Source organism: Hemitrygon akajei, chromosome 12 (assembly GCF_048418815.1).
Source record: "Hemitrygon akajei chromosome 12, sHemAka1.3, whole genome shotgun sequence".
Lineage (NCBI taxonomy): Eukaryota > Metazoa > Chordata > Chondrichthyes > Myliobatiformes > Dasyatidae > Hemitrygon > Hemitrygon akajei.
Window position 1 is genome coordinate 46,095,585 of NC_133135.1, and position 25,191 is coordinate 46,120,775.

Genomic DNA, 25,191 nt, shown 5'->3' on the forward strand with positions numbered 1-25,191 from the left:
CTGCTTCAGTTTCTTGTGCTCCTCAATGTTTCAAGATCGTTGAATAGAATTCATATATTTTAATTAAAATAACGATTATATTGCTTTGTGGACATTTGTTTCTGAATCTTTTCTTATTTTTATATGTGTAGCCCCCTGGTAAACCTTAGGCTCGCTCAGCTCATTTCCGTCCAGGGGAGCAGCCTTCGGCCTCGCCAAACTGTGTAATCAGCTTGTGTAGATGCTGTGTGATGTCCCCACCATGCCAAATAACAGACAGTACAGCATATGCAATTAAATGAGTACACTTTATAGATCTTACTGGAACTATGTACTTAATAGTGATACAATATAAAAGGAAAAGTAAAAGGCGACAAACTTATCAAAGTCCAACCACTTTGTGCACAACCGTTGGGAGCTCAGTTAACAAAGTGTTCTTGCCACCATTCGATCCCCTCCGACCTCCTCAACCCGTCGCCTGGGACCAATAACAGTGGTCGACCAGATGCTCCACAGGAATTTGTCATCGTCTCCTCTCCTCGCCGAAGACCCGGGGCCTCGAACTCCCGCTCAGGGTCTGTTCCATCGCCCAGCTTACAGCATCGCGTCTCCTCTCTCTATCCCCATCGCGCCTTCTCCCCAAAGCCCACGAAACAATAGCTTACAGACCCACAAGAAAGAATAACATCTATCCCAATTGGTTAACAAATGAATACAATTCTCATTATCAGTAATTATAACCCAAACAAGCTGCAAGAGAAAAGCACTTTCTCAGCAGTTACCATAACAAAGAAGCATTTTTATTTTTAACATAACTAAAAAGCCATTTTATTGGCCTTAGCAGTAACATAAAAGAAGAAACCACTTACAACACATGCTTGGAAATCAGTATTGATAATCCAAATTAATATAATCCAGCTTTAAAAGGACTTGATAGAAAATAAATAATTCATAATGTGTGCTATACAGCTACTAAATTTGTAAGTGAAGAGGTCAAATAGAATAGTATCATTTTCCCCTCTCTCTGAATCAATTCTGTAACTCCAATTTTACAGGAAATCTGAAAACCAGTGGCTGTTAGGATTAGATGTTCTTTTATAAATGATAAATGTTCCCCTTTTTTTTAGCATGGCAATGAAGTATTTAATATATTGAAGATGCAGGGAATTACAAGGTATACAAAAAAAAATGTGGATTGAACCAGGAAGGTGGAAGATAGAGCAGAGGGTGATGAGAAAGAACATAAAGCTTACAAGTGCTGGAATTTGTCAAGTAAGAAAGGTAATAATGGGAACCATTAGGATAAAATGTAAAAGGTTGATGGAACCAGCACCATAATGATGAAGAAGGAGAAGTGAGAACTAGAGAACTGTTGCCCTTTTCACCCTATCGGCCTCTGCATCAGCACATCATCCTTAGTCATTTCTGCCAGCTATAATTAGATCTCAGTACGAACTGCATCTCTTCCTGCATTTTGTGGGGTCTTCTCCTTCTGTGACTCCCTGGTGTGCTAATCATACCCACCCACCCCTCCATGATCCCTGGCACTTTCCCCTGCAACAATAGATGCAATAGTTTTCCTACACTACTTCTCTCACCATCATCTGTTGACCTAGACAAACCTAGGTGAGGCAAAGATTTACATGTACCTCTTCTAACCATGTATACTGAATTTGGTGCTCCCAGTGTGGCCTCCACTGTATTCGCAAGAACAAGTGCAGATTAGACATCTGGTTTGTAAAGTACCTGTGCTCTGTCTGAAGTGGCCATTCTGCAAGTTATTTCAATTTTCTTTTTCATCACCATAATGGCCTGCCCATCCTCAACCTTCTCCACTGTGCATTATGTTATTCATTAATAGAAGTCGAGGGTGTTAGATTTCTGTTGCACATTAGGATATCCAGGTGCAAATCAGCATATACCGCACATTTCTTGTCTTGATTGCTTGAGATCAATAAGCTTACCTTTATTATTCAAAACTCATTTCACCAATTTTTAGCAGATTTGCAAGCTGATACAATGTGTCAAGCAGATCTGAACATGATTTCCTGGCAGCAGTTTTGATTCAGTTACAGATTCAGATTTAGGTTAGAGGTACAAGATGCTGGAATCTAGAGCAACAAACAATATGCTTGAGGAACTGAGCAAGTCTTGCAATATCTGTAGGAACAAAATAGTTCATCGTCATATACACCAGGGTGCAATGAAATTCCTTTGCTTGCTTGAAGCTCATTGTAAATAGCCTCTGTACCTCCCTCTGCAACTGGATCCTCGACATCCTAACCAGAAGACCACAGTCTGTGCAGATCGTGATAACATATCCTCCTCACTGATGCACCTCAAGGGTGTGCTTAGTCCACTGTTCTACTCTCTGTATACACATGACCGTGTAGCTAGGCATAGCTCAAATGCCATCTACAAATTTGCTGACTATGCAACCATTGTTGGTAGAATCTCAGGTGGTGATGAGGGGGCATACAGGTGTGAGATATGCCAACTACGCACTATGCTAAGTGTAAATGTAAGACTGAAATATTTACGTGGGACCCATTTAGTATAAAGGACAAAAATGCACTCATTGTAAGTCATGCAAAGTAGTTGTGACACTGCTCACATCAAGATCAATAATTGATACATTATACTATAAAACCAAACTTAATGAGTACTGTATTTCAAAATGCTATTGTGCAGCTTCTTTCAGCCTACTTAAAAAAAAGAGGGACATTTCTGGTAGATGACTTTAACATCTTGAACATTTGGCACACGCTTCACTTTATCAGTAGTCTCAGAAGTAAAGTTTAAGTCCTATGATGTAGTTGAGTGCTTGCCAGTTTTAATGCCAGCTGTTGTAATAGCTGGTTGAAACCGTTTTTTCCACTGTAGAATGCATAAATAGGGAATTCACTCCAATAAAGGGCAAATGCCATGCTATCTGCTCCAATTTAATCAATAGCAGATTTTCAGTATCATTTCTGTTATCTTTTAGTTGCTTTTTGTCACGTACCCCGTGACGGGGTTAAAGAACCAGCAGAAATGGAAAACGCCTTGGAGTCTGGTATTGCTATAAACTAATAATGTTTATTAGTAAACTACGCAATACAGTAATATAAAGGCAAATATATCAAACAGGTTAGCAATGATATAGATATATATATACACATGTGTGGAAATAGGAACAAAACTAGGCTCTTTCAAACCTAGGGGTAAATGGATACAGTCTTATGATGATGAAGAGTGTTCAGTTCAGTTTGAGGTAGTTAATTGAGTAACGTTGGAGAGAGAGAGAGGTGAGAGGTGACACCGTCATCTTCCTGTTGTCTTCCAAAATCCTGTTGTAGTCACCGACTATGACCGTAACACGTACGACCATTCTTCAGTGGTAGAATTATCACCCAGGCAAGGGTGAACACACAAATAATTCCCCACCAGTCGCACCTTTTCACACTGTGAGCCACTAATCGATTTCCCCGAATTGATCCTCCAAAACCCCACCTTCACGTGGGTGCACAAAGCTCGTTCAGTGTCCGACACTGTGTGTGCCTCGTGGTGTGTCTGTCTGTGGGCCAGTGGATCTGCTTTTTATCTCCACATGTTGGACACCAGCTGTCCATCAACCTGCTCCTCCCACTGCTTTCTGCAGACTCTCTACAAGCAGGCAAGTGACCTCGGAGAAAGGTAAACAATCAGCAGAGGAACCATAACATTATTCTTTCGAGTAGTTTCTGTCTCCCTTTCTCTCATTGCGCTGGACGCCTCTTTCTCTCTCTCTCTCTCTCTCTCTATAGCAGCACAGTTCATAGGGTCTCTTCTGGACCCCTTTCCAAACTAGGGTGACCCCTAACATTTTCCTCTTGTGAATACATCTAATTTAATTCTTAAAATAGTAAATTGATATTTTTATTCAGTTGAGTCTCCACAACTTACCTGAGTAAAACGTTTCTACATTATATGGACTTAAAACATTTAAATTTTTGTCAGAAATTGGGTTTGGGTTTGAGTTTTTTTTCTGGCTGTTCCTTTGAGTGTAAGCCACTCCTTATTAATATTTTACAGGAGTGGATTTTCTATGAGAATAAAATTCAGGTGGTGAACCAGGAAACTCTTTGATAGGGAGGTCGGGTACATTTTTAGGACTTGGCTGTATTTCTGTTAGGTAGGTAGGTTGTGACCAAGCAGATACCCTAGGAAGCAAGCTGTCTCAAAGCCACAGCATAAAGTTGTCCTCTGGGTAAAGTAATTTGGATTCTTGCAGGCTTTAGAGTAGTGAGTCCCATTGTTGGGGGAAATAAAAGCTGGGGTGTTTAAAAGGAATGTAAGGGACTGTGGGAAATTGGATCCAGTGATTTTTAAAAGTGAGTAGGAGAAACTGAAGATGGTGAGTTTAAAGGTAGTTGTGTAAATTGTAGTAGAACTACTGATTCCTATTTCTAAACAAAACTTCAGACTAAATTGTTTAAATATGATTTCCTTTCCACAGAACTATGTAGATTTTACCTGTTATTTAATTTTTTAGAGGTTCTTTATTAACAACTTCTATCATTTCCCCATGTTAAATTTTAAGGTAAATGTCCTGCAGTTACCTGCATTCTATCTTCCTCCCACTTATGTTTGCCATTTTCCATTCTAATAGAACATTCATTGACACAGGGAATTTTACATAATTAAAAGCCAATGCAGCAACTGTCTCACTGGCCAGTTCTTAGAATGGCTTATCAAGAGATTTGTTATTATATATGTATTGAAGCTGTATTTCCAAAATACCAGTGGAGGAAGGGAGTTTGGTGGTAGCCTCTTCAACATAGGCAGAGACATGACATAATATATGAAGGAAGGTTCCATCATTCCCTTTGCAGGCTTTTGCAGCTAGAGAAATTTTAAATTGCTTTTTCAGGTATTGAGGTAGCAATTCTGCTCCAGCACCTCGAGAAGTTAGCTAGTTTATTGTGGCTAATTCTCCAGGCAGTATTCTATGAATTTACCAGGAGAATTAAAGAATCTCAAGGAAGGGGCCTAGCCTAGCCTTTATTTGCATGATTAGGACAGACTAAACGGAGATATGGTGGCACACTTTGTGGAGCTCTGTCTCATAGCTCTAGTGATACAAAGGTTCAAAGGTCAAATTTAACGTCGGAGAAATGTATACAATATACATCCTGAAATGCTTTTTCTTCGCGACCATCCATGAACACAGAAGTGCCCCAAAGAATGAATGACAGCTAAATGTGAGAACCCCAAAGTCCCCCCAGCTCCTCCCTCCCGTGTGTAAGCGGTGGCGAGCAACAATCCCCCCTCCCCCCATTGGCAAAAAAAGTGCACCCGCTACTGAGCACAAGCATGTGCTAAGCGATAGCAAAGACACAGACCAAAGTTACCCCAAAGGCTTCGCATTTCATCTGACATTCGACAACCCACAGGTTCACTCTCTCCCTGGCAAGGGAGAAGGAGGTGTCCCCCATTTTCACAGTGAGCAGTAGACATGACAGTCTACTGATTTTATGATGTTAATAATCCTTTTCGTCGCTTTTTCGAGCTCTGTGCCAAAGATCGCAAAGACCATGGGCCTTCGAGCCCACAGTGAAAGATTTTTGGGCCACCCGACGACACGAGTCTCCTGCTGTGACACTGGCCCTCGATCCACCCGTCTCCAGAGCCTGGAGATCTTAGGCTTCCAAACATGATCGAGACTCTCAGGCCAAACACTTGGCATGTCGAATAGCGGCCAGTCGTGGAACCCCAAGAACAGGTCCCATTCCTGCAAAGAACCGAAGTAACTCCAGGTCAGGGTCTTCAAAAGAACCCTGAAAGGGAAAAATAAAAACATTAAAGATGGAACTAGAGCTGTTTTTGAAGATGCAAGCAAAGGAGCCGCCATTAGGCTCCATTATCCCTCCTAAGCTCTGACCTTTGATATAGATTCAATTCTGACCTCTGAAGCCATCTTTATGGACTTGCATATTTCTCTAACCATGTGGATTTTCTTCCACATCTCAAAAACATGAGGGTTCATGTGTTAATATGGGTGTCAAAGTGGCACAAGTAATAGAGCAGCAGTGCCACCCATGTGAAGCTTACAGGTTTTCCCAGTGTCCTCTGGGTTCCTTTCAGCACTCCAGTTTTCTCCCACATTCCAAAGTCTTATGGGTTGGACGGTTAATTAGTTCCAAGGGTGTAGGCAAGGGGAGACTATGGGATGAGTCTACGTTGGTTGCATGGATTCAATGGGCTGAAGGGCCGGAACATGTGCTGTGTGATTCTATGATTAAATGACTGATGTTTTCATTTCATGTAAGGTGCTTAGTGAGCTATTTTGCCTTTTAATGTCAAAATCATACTCAAAACCCTTCCTTCAGGTAAAAATAAGTTGCTTGCAAATTGGCATTGAGTTGTGAAGATCAAAGAATTGAACATATGGCTAAAAGATGAAAGGAGGAATGGCTTCCAACTTATGGAATGCTGGCATTAGTACTGGAGAAAGTGGGAGCAGTCCTCTTAAAATAGGCAACTTTAACTTCCTTGAAGTTATCATTTCAGAGGACCTGTCCCTGGACCCTGCATGCAAGTAGAATTATGAAGAAAGTGTGGCAGTGCTTCTACTTCCTCAGAAGTTTGCGAAGATTTGGCATGACATCTAAAACTGGGACAAACTTCTGTAGATGTGTGGTGGAGAGTATATTGACTGGCTGCACCACAGCCTGGTATGGAAGCACCAATGCCCTTGAATGGAAAATCCTACAAAAGGTAGTGTATAGGGCCAGTCCATCACAGCTAAAGCCCTCACCATCGCTGAGCATATTTACATGGAGCATTGTCACAGGAAAGCAGTATCCACCATCAGGGACCCCCATCACCCAGTTCATTTTCACTGCATCATTAGGAAGAAGGTACAGGAGCCTCAGGATGCACACCACCAGGTTCAGGAACAGTTATTACCCCTCATTATCAGGCTCTTGAACTAGAGGGGATAACTTAACTCGCTCCAATCTATGGATTCACATTCAAGGACTCTTCATCTCATGTTCTCAATATTTATTGTTTATTTATTATTATTATTTCTTTTTTGTCCTTTTGTACTTGCATAGTTTGTCTATTGTACACTGGCTGTCTGCCCTGATGGGTGCAGTCTTTCATTGATTCTATTATGGTTATTGGATTTACTGAGTATGCCTGCAAGAAAATGAATCTCAGGATTGTATATGGTGACATATGTACTTTGATAATAAATTTACTTTTGAACTTCGCTTACGTGAACTGAGACCAATATTCCAGAGAAATCAAATAATTATGGTTGCATATCAAATTTTAAATAAACTAGAGAGATAATCTGTGAAAGTAAAAAAGATTGGGAAGGGGAGGAATAAACGAGCAGAGTGAAGGGATTGAGCAATCATACCATCAGTTGGAGTCGGATTGGAAAATGGTCATTAGATAAAATTATGCACATTTTATTTAAATGCACACAGTTTTGTAATAAGATATATGGCACAAATGGAAATAAATGATACAATCTCGTATTCATAACAGAGAAATGGTTGTAAAGTGGCAAAGGTTAGTAATTAAAATTTCTAGGATTCTTAATTTTAGAAGAGGTAGGCATAATGGAAAAATGAAGCTCAAGAGCCTTGATTGTAATGAGTGGGACAAAGGTAGTAGACAGAAAGAATCTTAGAATACATACAACATAGAAATCTACAGTGCATTATAGGCCATTAGGCCCACAATATTGTGCGAGCATGTAAACTACTCTAGAAACTGCCTAGAATTTCCCTAGTGCATATTCCTCTATTTTTCTAAACTCCATGTACCTATCTAAAAGGGTCTTAGAATACCCTACTGTATCCGCTTCCACCACCGCCACAGGCAGTGTATTCCACCCACCCACCACTCTCTGTGTGGAAAAACTTAAGCCTGACATCCCCTCGGTACCTATTTCCAAGCACCTTAAAACTATGCCCCCTCACATTAGCCATTTCAACCCCAGGGAAAAGCCTCTGGCTATCCACATGATCAATAACCCACATCATCTTATACACCTCTATCAAGTCACTTCTAATCCTCTGTTGCTCCAAGGAGAAAAGACCAAGTTCACTCAACCTATTCTCATAAGGTATGCCCTCCAATCCAGGCAGCATCCTTGTAAATCTCCTCTGCACTTTCTCTATAGTATTCACATCCTTCCTGTAGTGAGGTGACCAGAACTGAACACAGTACTGCAAGTGGGATCTGACCAAAGTCTTATATTGCTGTAACATTACCTCATGGCTCTTGAACTCGGTCCCACAGTTGTTGAATCCCAACACACCATACATCTTCTTAACAACACTGTCAACCTGTGCAGCAGCTTTGAGTGTCCTATGGATCCCAAGATTCACACTGCCAAGAGTTACCATTAATATTATTTTCTGTCTTCAAATTGGACCTACTAAAATGAACCACTTCACACTTATCTGGGTTGAAGTCCATCTGCCACTTCTCAGCCTAGTTTTGCATCCTATCAATGTCCCACTGTAACCTCTGACAATCCTCCAGACTATCCACAAAACCCCCAACCTTCGTGTCATTAGCAAACTTACTAACCCCACCTCTACTTCTTCATCCAGGTCACTTATAAAAATCACAAAGAGGAGGAGTCCCAGAACAGATCACTGCAGAATACCACTGGTCACCGACCTCCATGCAGAATACAAACCATCTACAACCATCCTTTGCCTTCTGTGGGCAAACCATTTCTGGATCTAGAAAGCAAGGTCTCCTTGGATCCCTTGCCTCCTTACTTTCTGAATGAGCCTTGCATGGGGAACCTTATCAAATGCCTTACAGAAATCCATATAAACTATATCCACAGCTCTTCCTTCATCAATGTGTTTTGTTACATCCTCAAAGAATTCAATCAGGCTCATAAGGCACAATCTGCCCTTGACAAAGCCATGCTGACTATCCCTAATCAGATTATGTCTCTCCAAATGCTAATAAATCTTGCCTCTTGGGATTTTCTCCAACAACTTGCCCACCATTGAAGTCAGACTCACTGGACTATACCTTTACTCCCTTTCTTGAACAAGGAAACAATACTTGCAACCCTCAAATCCTCTAGTACTTCAAAGTACTTCTAGCTTCTAGTATTTCTAGCTTTTCAAAAGCTCCAGCACATCCTCTTTCTTAATGTCTATATGCTCAAGCGATTCGGTCTGCTGTAAGTCATCCCCACAATTGCCAAGTTATATTTCCCTGATGAATAATGAAGCAAAGTATTCATTAATACCTCCACTACCTCCTCCAACTCTTTGCACATATTTCCACTATCGCACCTGTTTGGCCCTATTCTCACATAGCTCATCCTCTTGCTTTTCACATACTTGTAGAATGCCTTGGGTTTTCCTTAATCCTGCTCACCAAGGCCTTTTCATGCCCCCTCTGGCTCTCCTAATTCCATTCTTAAGCTCCTTCCTAGCAACCTTGTAATTTTCTAGAGCTGTAACAGTACCTAGTTTCTTAAACCTTTCATAGGCTTTTCTTCTTAACTAGATTTTCTGCATCCTCTGTACATTATAGTTCTTTAACCCTACCATCCTTTCCCTCCCACAATGGAACATACCTATGCAGAACTCAATGTAAATGTTCCCGAACATTTGCCACATTTTTGCCATGCATTTCCCTAAGAACATCTACTCCCAAGTTCCTGCCTAATAGCATCCTATTTCCCCCTATCCCAATTAAATGTTTTCCCAAACTGTCTGCTCCTATTGCGCGGCTATGGTGAAGAAACATGGAAATAGAAACACAGAAAACCTATAGCACAATATAGGCCCTTTGGCCCACAAAACTGTGCTGAACATGTTCCTATCTTAAAACTACCTAGGCTTTACTCATAGCCCTCTATTTTTCTAAGCTCCATGTAGCCATGCAGGAATTTCTTAAAAGATCCTATCGTTTCTGCCTCCCCCACTGCCACCGGCAGCCCATTCCACGCACTCACCGCTCTCTGCGTAAAAAAACTTACCCCGACATCTCCTCTGTACCTACTTCCAAGCACCTTAAAACGATGCCCTCTCGTGTTAGCCATTTCAGCCCTGGGGAAAAGCCTCTGACTATCCACATGATCAATGCCTCTCATTATCTTGAACACCTCTATCAGGTCACCTCTCATCCTCCATCGCTCCAAGGAGAAAAGGCCGAGTTCACTCAATCTATTCTCATAAGGCATACTCCTCAATCCAGGCAGCATCCTTGTAAATCTCTTCTGCACCCTTTCTATGGTTTTCAGATCCTTCCTGTAGTGAGGTGACCAGAACTGAGCACAGTACTCCAAGTGGGGTCTGACCTGGGTCCTATATAGCTGCAACATTACCTCTGGGCTCTTAAAGATAGAGTTGTGCTAACTACCTCCAAAATGCTCTCCCACCGAGTGATCCAACACCTGACCAGGTTCATTTCCCAATACTGGATCAAGTATAGCCTCTCCTCTAGTTGGCTTATCCACATACTGCATCAGGAAACCTTGAAAACACCTAACACATCAATATGAGGAAAGTTAAAATCTCTTATCACAACGACCCTTTTGTTATTGCATCGTTCCAGAATCTGCCTCCTTATCTGCTCCTTGATATCCCTGTTACTATTGGGGGATCTATAAAGAACACCCAGTAGAGTTATTTCCCCTTTCCTGTTTCTGACTTCCACACACACTGACTCAGTAGCCATTCCTGCTCCTGAGACATCCAAGTCTCCATAATGGTCACAACGTCACAGTTCCACGTATTGATCCACTCCCTAAGTTCATCTGCCTTGTTTGTTATACTCCTTGCATTAAAGTAGACACATCTCAAACCATCAGGCTGAGTGAATCTTTGCTCTGCCTATCCTTCCTCACAAACTCCCTACAACTTGTGCTCCAACCTCCCCATCCTCTGCCTCTTCAATTCAGTTCCCCACCACCTGCAAATCAAGTTTAAATCTTCCCCAATTGTATTAGCAAACCTCCTCGACAGGATATTGGTCCCCCTCGGATTCCAGTGCAACCTATCCTTTTTGTACGGGTCACACCTGCCCCAGAAGAGGTCCCAATGATCCAGAAATCTGAATCCCTGCCTCCTGCTCCAATCCTTCAGCCAAGCATTTAAGCTCCACCTCCTTCTATTCCTATACTCACTGTCACGTGGCACAGGCAGTAATCCCAAGATTACTACCTTTGAAGTCCTGTTTCTCAGCTTCCTTCCTAACTCCCTGTCATCTGTTTTCAGGACCTCCACACCTTTTCTACCTATGTTGTTGGTACCAATATGTACCACGACCTCTGGCTGCTCACCCTCCCATTTCAGAATATTGTGGACGCACTCAGAAACATCACGGACCCTGGCACCTGGGAGGCAAACCTACCAACTAATTTCAATTGATCTGCCACCAGAAAATAAAGGATTAGAATTAGTTTGGTTGGGACCTAGGAAACAGTATAGACAGCATTGGTGGGAGTCATCGAGAAGCAACCAAACAGTAATGATAATTTAGGGATCACGATAAATTGGTAGTTGGTAGTGCAACAAGGATGATATAATAATCATGGAGCCTTTAACCTACATACAGGCCAGCTTAAAACAATTTAGCAGTAATAATATGGTGGACAAAGTCAAGGAGTGTATAGGAAAGATTTTTTAGGATCAGTGTATTATAGAATCAAGTGAGAAACAAGATCTAGAATTGTATAATGAAAACTGGTTGATTAATAACCTGGTAGTTAAGCATTGATTAATAACCTGACCTTTAGGAGTGATCACAATATTATTGAATATTATACAAACTATGAAAGTGATTTAGTTCAGTTGGAAGACACATCTAAATCTATACAAAAACTTGGAAGGTAAGAAGTATTTGTTTACTATAGTGGATTGCAAAACTATTAAAAAAGAATGACAATAAGCAAGCAGTAGCTACAATTTAAAAATTTAATAGGCTGTCTGCCACAAATAAAAATCTCTTTTAGACACAGAAATCTCTCAGGAAACATTTTACTAAAGCAACAGCAGGCAATGAAAAAAAAAGCTGGGAAATTTTCAGAATTTGTCATTGGTAGGGACATGTAGTGTAGAATCGAAGGGAAATTTAGAGTAATCTATGAACAACATAGAAGAGATATGAAGGCTATTATTGATATGCAATGAAGGCAAATATTAGGGGAAATTATATTAGGGAATATTATTTGGCAGACAAATTAATTAAATATTTTCTGTCTTCACTTTGCATCTCAAGGCTTTATGGAGATGGAGAATGTTCCAGTTATCATCCAACATTTCATAGATTCTGGAATTGCTGCCTCTGGCTGGAAGGCAGACTAGAGGAAAGGAGGAAGAGAATGAATGGGGAATTTTGGATTATGTGGTAACAGGGCATTTAGAAAGCAACAATATGATTGGACCAAGTTTATGAAACCATTTAGGTTTGATAAATTTATTAGAGGTATTTGAGGTTGAACAGGTAAAAGGAATCTAGATGCCTTTGGTCTTTGAAAAAAATGCTTCTTAGGTGGTTATTAATCACATAGGAGTGGGAAAATATAATATTGTGAATTGAGGAATGGCAATGCAAAGGAAAGAGGGCAGGTAGGGATTATGATTTCGTTGGCTAGGGTAATTGTGTCTCAATCTCAAAAAAGTGTTGCCAATCAATTCATAGGAGAATGCATTATTTGAATTCTCTGCCCCAAGATGGCACAATCACTGATAAAACTTAAAATAGAGACTGATGGATTTGAAGGGAATCAGTAGTTTAGTGCACAAAAGTAGTACTGAAGTAGAAGATCAGAGATAGACCATAAGACTTAGGAGCAGAATGGGGCTATTTGGCCCATCAAGTCTGTTCCCCCATGCAATCATAGCTGATCCATTTTTTCCCCTTCTCAGCCTCACTCCCCAGCCTTCTCCCTGTAACCTTAGATGCCGTGTCCAGACAAGAACCTATCAAGCTCTGCCTTAAATACACCCAATAACCTGGCCTCCACAGCTGCCTGTGGTAACAAATTTCACAAATTAACCACATTCTGGCTAAAGAAATTTTGCCGCATCACTGCTTTAAATGGACGGCCCTCCATCCTGAGGCTGTGCCTGCTCGTCCTAGTCACCCCCATTATGAGAAGCATCCTTTCCACATCTACTCTGGCTAGGCCTTTCAACATTCGAAATGTCTCAATTCACTGTTGTAAATTCCAGTGAGTACAGACTGAGAGCTGTCAAACGTTCCTCGTTTGATAACCCTTTCATTCCTGGAATCATCCTTGTGAAACTCTTCTGAATCCTCTCCAATGCCAGCACATCTTTTCTTAGATGAAGAGTCCAAAACTGTTCACAATACTCAAGGTGAGGCCTCACCAATGTTGTATCAAGCCTCAGCATTAAATCCCCGCTCTTGTATTCCAGATCTCTTGAAGTGAATGTTAACATTGCATTTGCCTTCTTCACCACTGACTCTACCTGAAAACTAACCTTTAGGGTGTTCTGCACAAGTACTCCCAAGTCCCTTTGCATCTTAAATTTTTGGATTTTCTCTCTGTTTGGAAAATAGTCTGCACATTTATATCTACTATGCATAGTTCCCAGAAGGTGGAATCTCACGTGGATAGGGTGGTGAAGAAAGCTTTTGGTATGCTGGCCTTTATAAATCAGAGCATTGAGTATAGGAATTGGGATGTAATGTTAAAATTGTACAAGGCATTGGTAAGGCCAAATTTGGAGTACTGTGTACAGTTCTGGTCACCGAATTATAGGAAAGATATCAACAAAATAGAGAGAGTACAGCGAAGATTTACTAGAATGTTACCTGGGTTTCAGCACCTAAGTTACAGGGAAAGGTTGAACAAGTTAGGTCTTTATTCTTTGGAGCGTAGAAGATTGAGGGGGGACTTGATAGAGGTATTTAAAATGATGAGGGGGATAGATAGAGTTGATGTGAATAGGCTTTTTCCATTGAGAGTAGGGGAGATTCAAACAAGAGGACATGAGTTGAGAGTTAGGGGGCAAAAGATTAAGGGTAACACGAGGGGGAATTTGTTTACTCAGAAAGAGGTAGCTGCGTGGAACGAGCTTCCAGTAGAAGTAGTAGAGGCAGGTTCAGAATTGTCATTTAAAGTATAATTGGATACTTTATGTATATGGACAGGAAACGAATGGAGGGTTATGGGCTGAGTGCAGGCCAGTGGGACTAGGTGAGAGTAAGCGTTCGGCACGGACTAGAAGGACCGAGATGGCCTGTTTCCGTGCTGTAATTGTTGTATGGTTATATGGTTACTACCAAAGTACATGGTAGATGATCCAATTGAATGCTAAAGCAGGAATAAGAGGCCATATGGCTTACACTAATTCTATTTCTTATATTCTTAGAGTGCCTATAAAAAGTATTCACCTCCCCCTTCCGAAGTTTTCATGTATTATTGAATTTAAATTTTAAATTAAATTTGGCTTTAATTTGCTTTAATTTGGCATTTTTAATACTGAACAACAGAAAAGATTCTTTCACGTCAAAGTGAGAACAAATTTCTACATATTGGTCTAAATTCATTACAATTATTAAACACAAAATAATTTATTGCACCATTACTCACCCCATTCAAGACAGTATGTAGTAGATACATCTTTGGCAGCAATTACAGCCTTAAGTCTGTGTGGATAGATCTCAATCGGCTTTGCACATCTGAAAACTGCAAATTTTCCCCATTCTTCTTTTCAAAACCGCTCAAGCTCTGATAGATTGCATGGGGATTGTGAGTGAATATTCCTTTTCAAGTCCAGCCACAAGTTCTCGATTGGATTGAGGCCTGGACTCTGACATGGTCACTCCAGGACATTAACTTTGTTGATTGTAAGCTATCCCTATATAGCTTTGGCTTTATACTTGGGATCATTGTCTTGCTAGAAAACAAATCTTCTCCCAGGTTGCAGTTCTCTTGCAGACTGTATCAGATTGTTGTCCAAGATTTCCCTGTATTTTGCTGCCTTCCAGGACCTTCTGCATCCCCACAGCATGATGCAGCCATCACCATGCTTCATGTAAGGATGGTGTGTTTTTGATGATGTGCAGTGTTTGGTTTATGCCAAACGGTGTTTAGTGTGATGGCCAAAAGGGTGAATTTGGCTCTCATCAGACCACAGAACCTTCTTCCAGCTGACTTCAGAGTCTCCCATATGCTTTCTAGCAAACTATAGTTGAGATTTCATGTGAGATTTTTTTCCCCCAACAGTGGCTTTCTCTTTGCCACTTTTCCATAAAGATGCAAATGGTAAAGCACCCAAACAACAGTTGTTGTATGTGGACCCTCTCCCATCTCAGCCATTGAAGCTTGTAACTCCACCAGAGCTGTCATAGGTCTCTTAGTGGCCTCCCTCTCTTGTCTCCTTCTTGTACAGTCAGTCAGTTTTTGAGGATGGCCTGTTCTATTGCAGATTTATAGCTGTGCCATATTCTTTCCATTTCTTGATAATTGACTTAACTGTACTCCAAGGGATATTTCGTGACTTGGAAATTTTCTTATATCCATTTCCTGACTTGTGTTTTTCCAACAATTTTTTTTGAGTTACTTGCAGCATTCATTTGTCTCCTGGTGTAGTTTTTGTCAGGATACTGACTCACCAGCAGTTGGACCTCCCAGATACAGGTGTATTTTCACTACAATCAATTGAAACACCCTGACTACACAGAGGTGATCTCCATTTAACTAATTATGTGACTTCTAAAACCAATTAGCTGCACCAGTCATGGCTTGGTGTGTCATATTAAAGGGGGGGGGGTGAATACTTATCAATCAATTATTTTGTGTTTTATATTTGTAATTAATTTAGTTCACTTTGACACAGAAGAGTCTTTTTACTGCCACTCTTTGGATGTTTTTTTTGCTCACCATTCTATGTAAACTCTGGAGACTGTTGTGTGTGAAAATCCCAGGAGGTCAACAGCTTCTGAGATACTCTAAACCACCCCACCTTCCACCAACAATCTTTCCTTGGTCAAAGTCATTTAGATCACATTTCTTTCACTATTCTGTTGTTTGGTCTAAACAATTATTGAAGCCCTTGACCATGACTGCATGCTTTTATGCATTGAGCGGCTGCTACACAACTGGCTGATCAGATATTTGCATTGACAAGCAGTTGCACAGGTCAACCTACTAAAGCAGCCACTGAGGGTTGGCCATTTCAGACTGCTTTTAGTTGGAATGCATTTGGTCACAAGATTTTAATTTAATTTTTTTTCCATTATTTGAATTTTCTTTCATATGCTTAACTTTCTTTAAAGATTAGCTTTATTTGTCACATGTACATTGAAATGTACAAATAAATGACTGTCTGCATTAATGACCAACACAGTCTGAGGATGAGCTAGTGGCAACCGGCAAATGCTTCTGAGATGCACACAACTTGTTAACCCTTACTAACATGTGTCTTTAGAATATGGGAGGAAACTGGAGCACCTGAAGGAAACGCACACGGTAATGGAAAGAATGTAGAATCTACTTACAGACAACAGCGGAACTGAATCCGGTTCACTGGAGCTGTAAAATGTTAAGATAGTTATTCTGCTCACTACTTTTTACTAATTGCCGTGTATTATTTTGCACCTCTACTTGCAATTTCAACCTAGGTGGCACTGTGAGACTATTTTATTTCCGTACACGTTGATTGGATGATTCCAAGCCTGTGGGTTGATCACAAGTTGCAGCTTTGAATCTTGCAGTTTTGCCATTTCTCAGCAAAGAGATTACTAATTTGTTCTCAAGATTGCAGACCCCTCTCCCTTCTCTAAAGTACTTTTTTATTACCTGATTAAATTATCTACAAAGACAATCATTTCAGAAAATTAACAAATAGTTCTGGAGGCTGCACCAGTCCTTATTCTGCAAATATAAATTATGATGATAATAGGGAGTTGGGTGTTCATGTATGCAAATCACTGAATTTAGCATGCAGATATAACAAATGCTAATGAAGCTTCTTTAAATTTTAAGGGTTTTGAAGCATGTGACTAAAGTCTAACTGCAATTCAATGGGGTTTTTGAAAGTCCTGTTATGGAGTACAGTTTGAAGAATGTTACCTTGTGGAGGATTTTTCTGATCAGAAGACTATACCATAAAGAGAAATGAAGTAGCTTATTCTTTGGAAATTTAGAGAATAAGAATTGAATTGAATTTTGGTTTATTGTCATTTAGAAACCACAACTGCAATGCAGTTAAAGAATGAAACAACGTTCCTCCAGAATGATATCACAAAAGCACACGACAAAACAGACTACACCAGAAAATCCACATAACGTTTGGCAATCCCCAAATCCAGAGTCCGGAGAGGTTGCTGCATATTAATACCGTGCTACCATCTTAGTGCGTTCCCTGGAAAGGAGCTCCAAACCCACCAGACTAAACAAGACTACCCAGACACACCAAGTCAGGAGACCAACTCTACCACCCAACAAACCAAAAACTAAAGCTACAACACCTACACAAAACCACATAGTTACAACAGCGCAAATATCATAATTGATAAAAAAAAACAGACCATGGGCACAGTAAAAATAGTCCAAAGATGTTAAAAGACTATAAGTTCAAAAGAAACCATCACACAGTTTCCACAAGTCCTCAGGGTCCTGATAGACTCATCATCCCACGCAGGCGGCAGAAGTCATCAAATTCAAATCATGATAATGCGATGGCCCGACAGATACTGTAGTTGACGTGATATTGGTTCCTTGGCTGGAGGAGAATCTACAAAATGGACTGGCTACTTAAAAAGAGAAAGAGAGAGAAATTTTTATCTTTGTAATTCTCAGCCTTATTTGGGCATTTAGTCAGTGACTCATTTTGTTGTGTTATGTATACATGTGTTCCACTTCCTGTACTTCTGCTTTCACTTCACTTTTCTCCCATCTAAGGTAAGATGGGTTTTTCTTTTCATACCCCAACGGTCTTCACAACCTTCAAAACGATCTTTCTGCCACCTTCAGTAAAATGCCACTGTGAGATGCAGCTGCTCCACTCCTTCAAGCATTCTAGAGGGATCTTCCTCTCGATGCCTCCTTGGTTCACATTTCCATCCTCAACTGTACCTTCCCTCCTTCTCAGGACACTTACCATTCAACTGCAGGAGGTGCAACACTTGCCCTTTTACATAGAACATAGAACAGTACAGCACATTACAGGCCCTTCGGCCCACAATGTTGTGCCGACCCTCAAACCCTGCCTCCCATATAACCCCCCACCTTAAATTCCTCCATATACCTGTCTAGTAGTCTCTTAAATTTCACTAGTGTATCTGCCTCCACCACTGACTCAGGCAGTGCGTTCCACGCACCAACCACTCTCTGAGTGAAAAACCTTCTTCTAATATCCCCCTTGAACTTCCCTCCCCTTACCTTAAAGCCATGTCCTCTTGTACTGAGCAGTGGTGCTCTGGGGAAGAGGTGCTGGCTGTCTACTCTGTCTATTCTCTTAATATCTTGTACAACTCTATCATGTCTCCTCTCATCCTCCTTCTCTCCAAAGAGTAAAGCCCTAGCTCCCTTAATCTCCAATCATAATGCATACTCTCTAAACCAGGCAGCATCCTGGTAAATCTCCTCTGTACCCTTTCCAATGCTTCCACATCCTTCCTATAGTGAGGCGACCAGAACTGGACACAATACTCCAAGTGTGGCCTAACTAGAGTTTTATAGAGCTGCATCATTACATTGCATCTCTTAAACTCTATCCCTCAACTTATGAAAGCTAACACCCCATAAGCTTTCTTACCGATCCCCATCATGGACCCGCTTCATAATCAGAGCAGCAATTCATTTACACTCTTTCTTATTTAGTATAATGTATCTGTTGCTGATGATGTGATCTCCTTTTGTTGGTGATAACAAATGCAAACTGAGGACTGTTTTGTAGAACACTTCAGTTCATTCCACAGGATTGACTAAACTTTCAGTTGCCTGCTGCTTTCATGCTCCATACCCCTTCTGTCCATCTTTCTTTGAATCCCTATGCCATTTTAACAAAGCCCAATGTAATCCTGAGGAACATCATCCATTTAAGAGCTCAGCATTAAGTTCAGCAATTTCAGATAACCAGTCCTTTCAGAATTTAACAGTGTTGGAGCAGGAGATGCTAGGGCTGTTTGATGAATTAGCTTGTATCTTTACACCACAGTGTTTACTTTCATTTTGAGGAGATTATTATTGAACTGGAAGATTGGCAGAATCAGAATGAGGTTTAATATCACAGGTGTATTTCATGAAATTAGTTGTTTTGCAGCAGCAGTACATTGCAATACATAATGATAAAAGAAACTGAATTACAACAAGAAATATATATATATATTAATAAAATTAAATCAGTAGTGCAAAAGAGAACAAAAAGAACACTGAGGTAGTATACATGAGTTCATTGTCCATTAGGAAATCAGATGGCGGAGGGGAAGAAGCTATTCCTGAAATGTTGAGTATGTCTTCAGGCTCCTGTACCACCATCTTGATGGTGGCAATGAGAACAGGGTGTGTCTTGGGTGACGGGGATCCTTAATGATGGATATTGCCTTTTGAAGGTGCCCTCGATGCTGGGGAGGCTAGTGCACATGATGAAGGTGGCTGAGTTTCTGCAGCTTTTTATGATCCCCTCAATACATGACAATGATGCAAGCAGTTTGAATTCTCTCCATGGCACATCTGCAGAAATTTGCATTCTTTGGTGACATACCAAGGCTCCTCAAACTCTAAGTGAAATATAGCCGCTGTCGTGCCTTCTTTGTAATTGCCTCAACATGATGGGCCCAGGATAGATCTTCAGAGACGTTGACATTCAGGAACTTGAAACTACTCAGCCTTTCCACTGCCGATCCCTTGATGTGGACTGGTGTATACTCCCTCGACTTTCCCTTTCTAAAGTCCACAATTTACTCCTTAGTCCTACTGATGTTGAGTGCAAGGTTGTAAGAGTGTTGTTGCAACACCACTCAGCCAACTGATCTGTCTCACACCTTGTCACCATTTGAAATTCTGCAGATCTATTGATTGGATTTGAGCTGTGCCTAGCCACATAGTTGTGGGTGTAGAGAGAGTAAAGCAGTGGGCTAAGCATGCATCCTTGAGGTGCTCTGGTGTTGACTGTCGATGAGGAGGAGATGTTATTTCTGATCTGTAATGACAGTGGTTTCCTGATGAAGAAGTCAAGGATCCAGTTACAGGGAGAGGTACAGAGCCCCAGGTTTTTGAGCTTATTGATGAGATCTCAGGGTATGATTATGTTGAACAGCAACCTGATGTGTGTACTGCTATTGTCCATAATGATCCAAGGCCAGTGAGATTGCATCCACGGTAGACATACTGTGGTGATAGGCAAATTATCGTGGGTCCAGGTTCTTGCTTACGCAGGAGTTGATTCAAGCACTTCATCAGAGTATATGCAAATGCAACTGGGTGATAGTCATTGGGGCAGCTCACCCTGCTTTTCTTGGGCACTGGTATTGATTATTGCCCTTTTGAAGCAGGTGGGAACCTCCAACTGCAGCAATGAGAGGATGAAAATGTCCTTGAACACTCCCACAAGTTTGTTGGCACAGGTTTTCAGTGCCCTACCAGGTGTAGGTGTACCATCAGGGCCTGATGGCTTGCAAGGGTTCACCCTCTTGAAAGATGTTCTGATGTTGGCCTCTGAGTCAAAGATCATGGTGTTGCCAGATGCTGCAAGGATTCTCACAAGTGTAGTTTCTATTATCCTTTTCAAAGCATGTATAAAAGGCAATGAGCTAATTAGAGAGTGAAGCATCACACCCATTCATGATGTTAGGTTTTGCCTTGTAGGAAGTAATGGCCTGAAAACCTTGCCAAAGCTGATGCATCTGATTCCGTCTCTAACTTCAGTCAGAATTGTTTTCTCACTTTTAAAGTAGCCTTCCATTGGTCACAGCCTGGCTTCTTGTATAGTTCTGGATCACCCGTCTTAAATGCCATAGATCTAGCCCTCAGCAGGCTATGAATCTCCTGGTTCATCCATGACGTTTGATTTGGATATGTCCGGTATGTTCTCGAAGGCACACGCTCATCCACACAGGTCTCGACAAAGTTGGTGACTACTGTGGCATATTCATTTGGATTTGAAGATGAACTCCTGAATATTGTCCGTTCCACCAACTCAAAGCAGTCCTGTAAGTGCTCCTCTGCCTTCCTTGACCACGCCTTCTTGGTCCTCACCACTGACGCTGTCTCTGTCTGTATGCTGGGAGTAGAAATACAGCTGGCGGATTGGACTTTCCAAAGTCTGGATGTGGAATGATACGGTAATCACTCTTGATGGTGGTATGACAGTGGTCAAGTGTGTAAGATCCTCTGGTTCCACAGGTGATATGTTGGTGGTAGTTGTTCAGAGACTTCTTCAAGCTGGCCTGGTTAAAATCCCTCACAATGACAGGGAAGGCATCAGGGTGAGCTTTTCATGACTGCTGATCACGGTGCTCAGCTCCTCCAGTGCCCACCGACATCGGCCAGAGTTGGAATGTACACTGCTATCAGGATGACGGCAGAAAATCCGTACAGCAGATGACGTTTGACTGTGAAGTATTCCAGACTGGGTGAGCAAGATTGAGACAGAACTGCCACATCTGAGCACCACAATGTTTCCTTACCTTTAGAAGTCTGAAAAGCTGACCTGTCCTTTCAGCGGATGGAGAAGCCTTCAGGCTGCAGTGCTGCAGCTGAAATTACGTGTTGAGCCATGTTTCCGTGAAGCAGAGTATACAGCAGTCCCTGATGTCCCTTTGGTACTGCAATCTTACTCTGAGGTCTTCAATTTTATTTTCAAGGACTATATATTTATAGCAGGATAGTGGAGAGTGCGAGTCTAAGGTCTTTGCATTTCAACCACACCTGCAGACCAGCCTGCATTCCACGCTTTCATCTTCTTAAAGGGGATCTGCACTTGTGACCCTTGTCTGCTGTTCAGAGTCCGCTAATTTTGAAGATTTATATATTTTTTTAAATGTCTTAAAAAGATGTTGCTTACTGAATTACCCATGTTTGTGACTGTGGATTGTTGCGGTAGTGGTCCAAAACAGGAATATTTAATTATTCCCATTGGAGCTGCACGCAAAGAATTGCCACTTATCAGCGCCATCTTGCAAAAAATGTCTTCACTCCAACTTCTTGGCCTTCTTATTATTACTAGTGTTTTCTGGTTTTGTTTCAGAATATTCATCCAGTTTTGTTGTTTCATTGCTTGCCAGTTCTGATGTAACTCAGTTTCATCTCTTCACAAATGCTGCTGTTGGGCTCTTGCAGCATTCTCTTTTATTTCAAATTTTAATTAGTTTTTGTCTGCTTTTTACACCTCAAGGTAGAATAACTTATTAAATTAATAGGCATTCTTTGCCGACTTTCAGTCTACATCAATCTGTGCCATTCATTCATTCTTGAGTTCCACTCCATAAGAACATAAGAACATAAGAGATAGGAGCAGGAGTAGGCCAATCGGCCCCTCAAGCCTGCTCCGCCATTCAACAAGATCATGGCTGATCCAATCTTAACTCTAGTTTTCACCGAATCCCACAAGGCAACAGTGCCAACCAACAGGACACCATGCCGCCCATTTTATTTTATTATTCATCCCGCCCAAACCCATGTGATCACCCGGGGCAAAAAAACCGAGTTGCCAATTGAGGAGAAAAAATCTGGAAAATTCCTCTCCGACCCATCCAGGCTATCGAAAACTGGTCCAGGAGATCACATGTCTGATCTAAACCTAGCCTCATGTCCACTTACCTGCTCGCTCACCATATCCCCTAATGCCATTTTTATCCAGGAAAATGTCTATTTCCGTTTTGAATTTATTGAGTGTAGTAGCTTCCACAGCTCTCTGGGGCAGTAAATTCCACAGCCCCACTACCCTCTGAGTGAAGAAATTTCTCCGCATCTCAGTCCTGGAGCGGCATCCCCTTATTTTAAGATTATGCCCCCTAGTCCTAGTTTCACCCATCATTGGGAACATTCTCCCCACATCCACCCGATCAAGCCCCTTCACAATCTAATATGTTTCAATAAGATCGCCTCTCATTCTTCGGAACTCCAATGAGTAGAGTCCCAATCTACTCAACCTCTCATCATACATCAACCCACCCATCCCCGGAATTAACCTAGTGAACCTTCTCTGCACTGCCTTGAGAGCCAGTATGTCCTTTCTTAAATATGGACACCAGAACTGCACGCAGTACTCCAGGTGTGGTCTCACCAATACCCGGTACAACTGCAGTAAGACCTCCCTGTTCTTATACTCCATCCCCCTAGCAATAAAAGCCAGCATTCCGTTGGCCTTCTTGACCACCTGCTGCACTTGCATACTAACTTTTTGTGTTTCCTGCACCAGGACCCCCAGATCCCTTTGCACAGAAGCACTTTCCAGTTTCTCTCCATTTAGATAATAACTTGCTCTATTATTTTTCCTGCCAAAGTGTAAGACCTCACACTTGTCAGTATTATATTTCATCTGCCAAATGTCTGCCCAATCACTCAGCCTATCTATGTCCCCCTGCAGGGTTTCAATGTCCTCCGCACTCATTACACTCCCTCCCATCTTTGTGTCATCAGCAAACTTCGATACGTTGCACTTAGTCCCTTTCTCCAAATCATTAATATAGATTGTAAAGAGTTGGGGCCCCAACACCGACCCCTGCGGAACACCACTAGTCACCAACTGCCAGTCTGAGAATAAACCATTTATCCTAACTCTCTGTTTTCTGTTAGAAAGCCAATCCTCCACCCATGCCAGAATATTATCCCCAATCCCATGATTTTATACTTTAAGTAATAATCTTTGGTGTGGCACCTTGTCAAATGCATTTTGGAAGTCCAAATACACCACATCCACTGGTTCCCCTTTATCTACCCTATATGTTATGTCCTCAAAGAACTCCAACAAATTTGTCAAACATGACTTCCCTTTTGTAAAGCCATGCTGACTTTGTCCTATTAAGCTATGTTTATCCAAATGCCCTGTTACTGTTTCCTTATTTATCGATTCCAACATTTTGCCAACCACAGATGTTAGGCTAACTGGCCTATAATTCCCAGCCTTCTGTCTATTGCCCTTTTTAAATAAAGGAGTTACATTAGCATTTTTCCAGTCTGCTGGGACCATTGCCGAGTTCAGCGAGTTTTGAAAAATTATCACTAATGCATCCACAATCCCGACCGCCACTTCCCTTAAGACCCTAGGATGCAAGCCATCCGGTCCAGGGGATTTATCCACCTTCAGTCCCATTAATTTATCAAGTACCATTTCCTTGGTGATTTGAATCGTAGTTAGCTTCTCTCCCCCTAGAGCCCCCTGTTTATCTAGTGTTGGGATATTTTGAGTGTCCTCTACTGTAAAAACTGATACAAAATATTTGTTCAGCGTTTCTGCCGTCTCCATGTCCCCTACCATTAATTTCCCGGTCTCATCTTCTAGGGGACCAACACTTACTTTAGCCACCCTTTTTCTTTTTATGTAACTATAAAAACTCTTACTATCTGCTTTTATGTTTTTCGCCAATTTACTTTCATAATCTATCTTCCCCTTCTTAATCAATCTTTTTGTTATTTGCTGCTGATCTTTAAAAGCTTCTTGATCTTCAATCTTCCCACTAGATTTAACTACCTTATATAACTTTCTTTTTAGTCGTATACTTTACTTTATTTCTTTACTTAGCCACGGATAACTATATTTTCTTTTACACCCTTTTTTCTTCAGTGGAATATATTTTTCTTGATAGTTGTAAAATAACTCCTTAAATATACACCACTGATCAAGTACCGATCTACCCTTTAATCTATTTTCCCAATCCATCTTAAGCAATTCCGCTCTCATACCATCATAGTCTCCTTTATTTAAGCTCAGTACGCTTGTTTGAGATCCAACCCTCTCATCCTCTAATTGAATACGGAATTCGACCATGTTATGGTCACTCATTCCAAGGGGATCCTTTACTAGGACATTTTTTATTAGTCCTGTCTCATTACACAGGACCAGATCTAAGACTGCTTGCCCCCTTGTCGGCTCAGTAACGTATTGTTCAAGGAACCCATCCCAAATACACTCAATAAACTCTTCTTCAAGGCTGCCGTGTCTGACTTGATTAGTCCAGTCAATATGAAAGTTAAAATCCCCCATAATTATAGCTGTTCCCTTATTACAAGCCCCAACTATTTCCTGATTTATGCTCCGACCAACTGAGTTA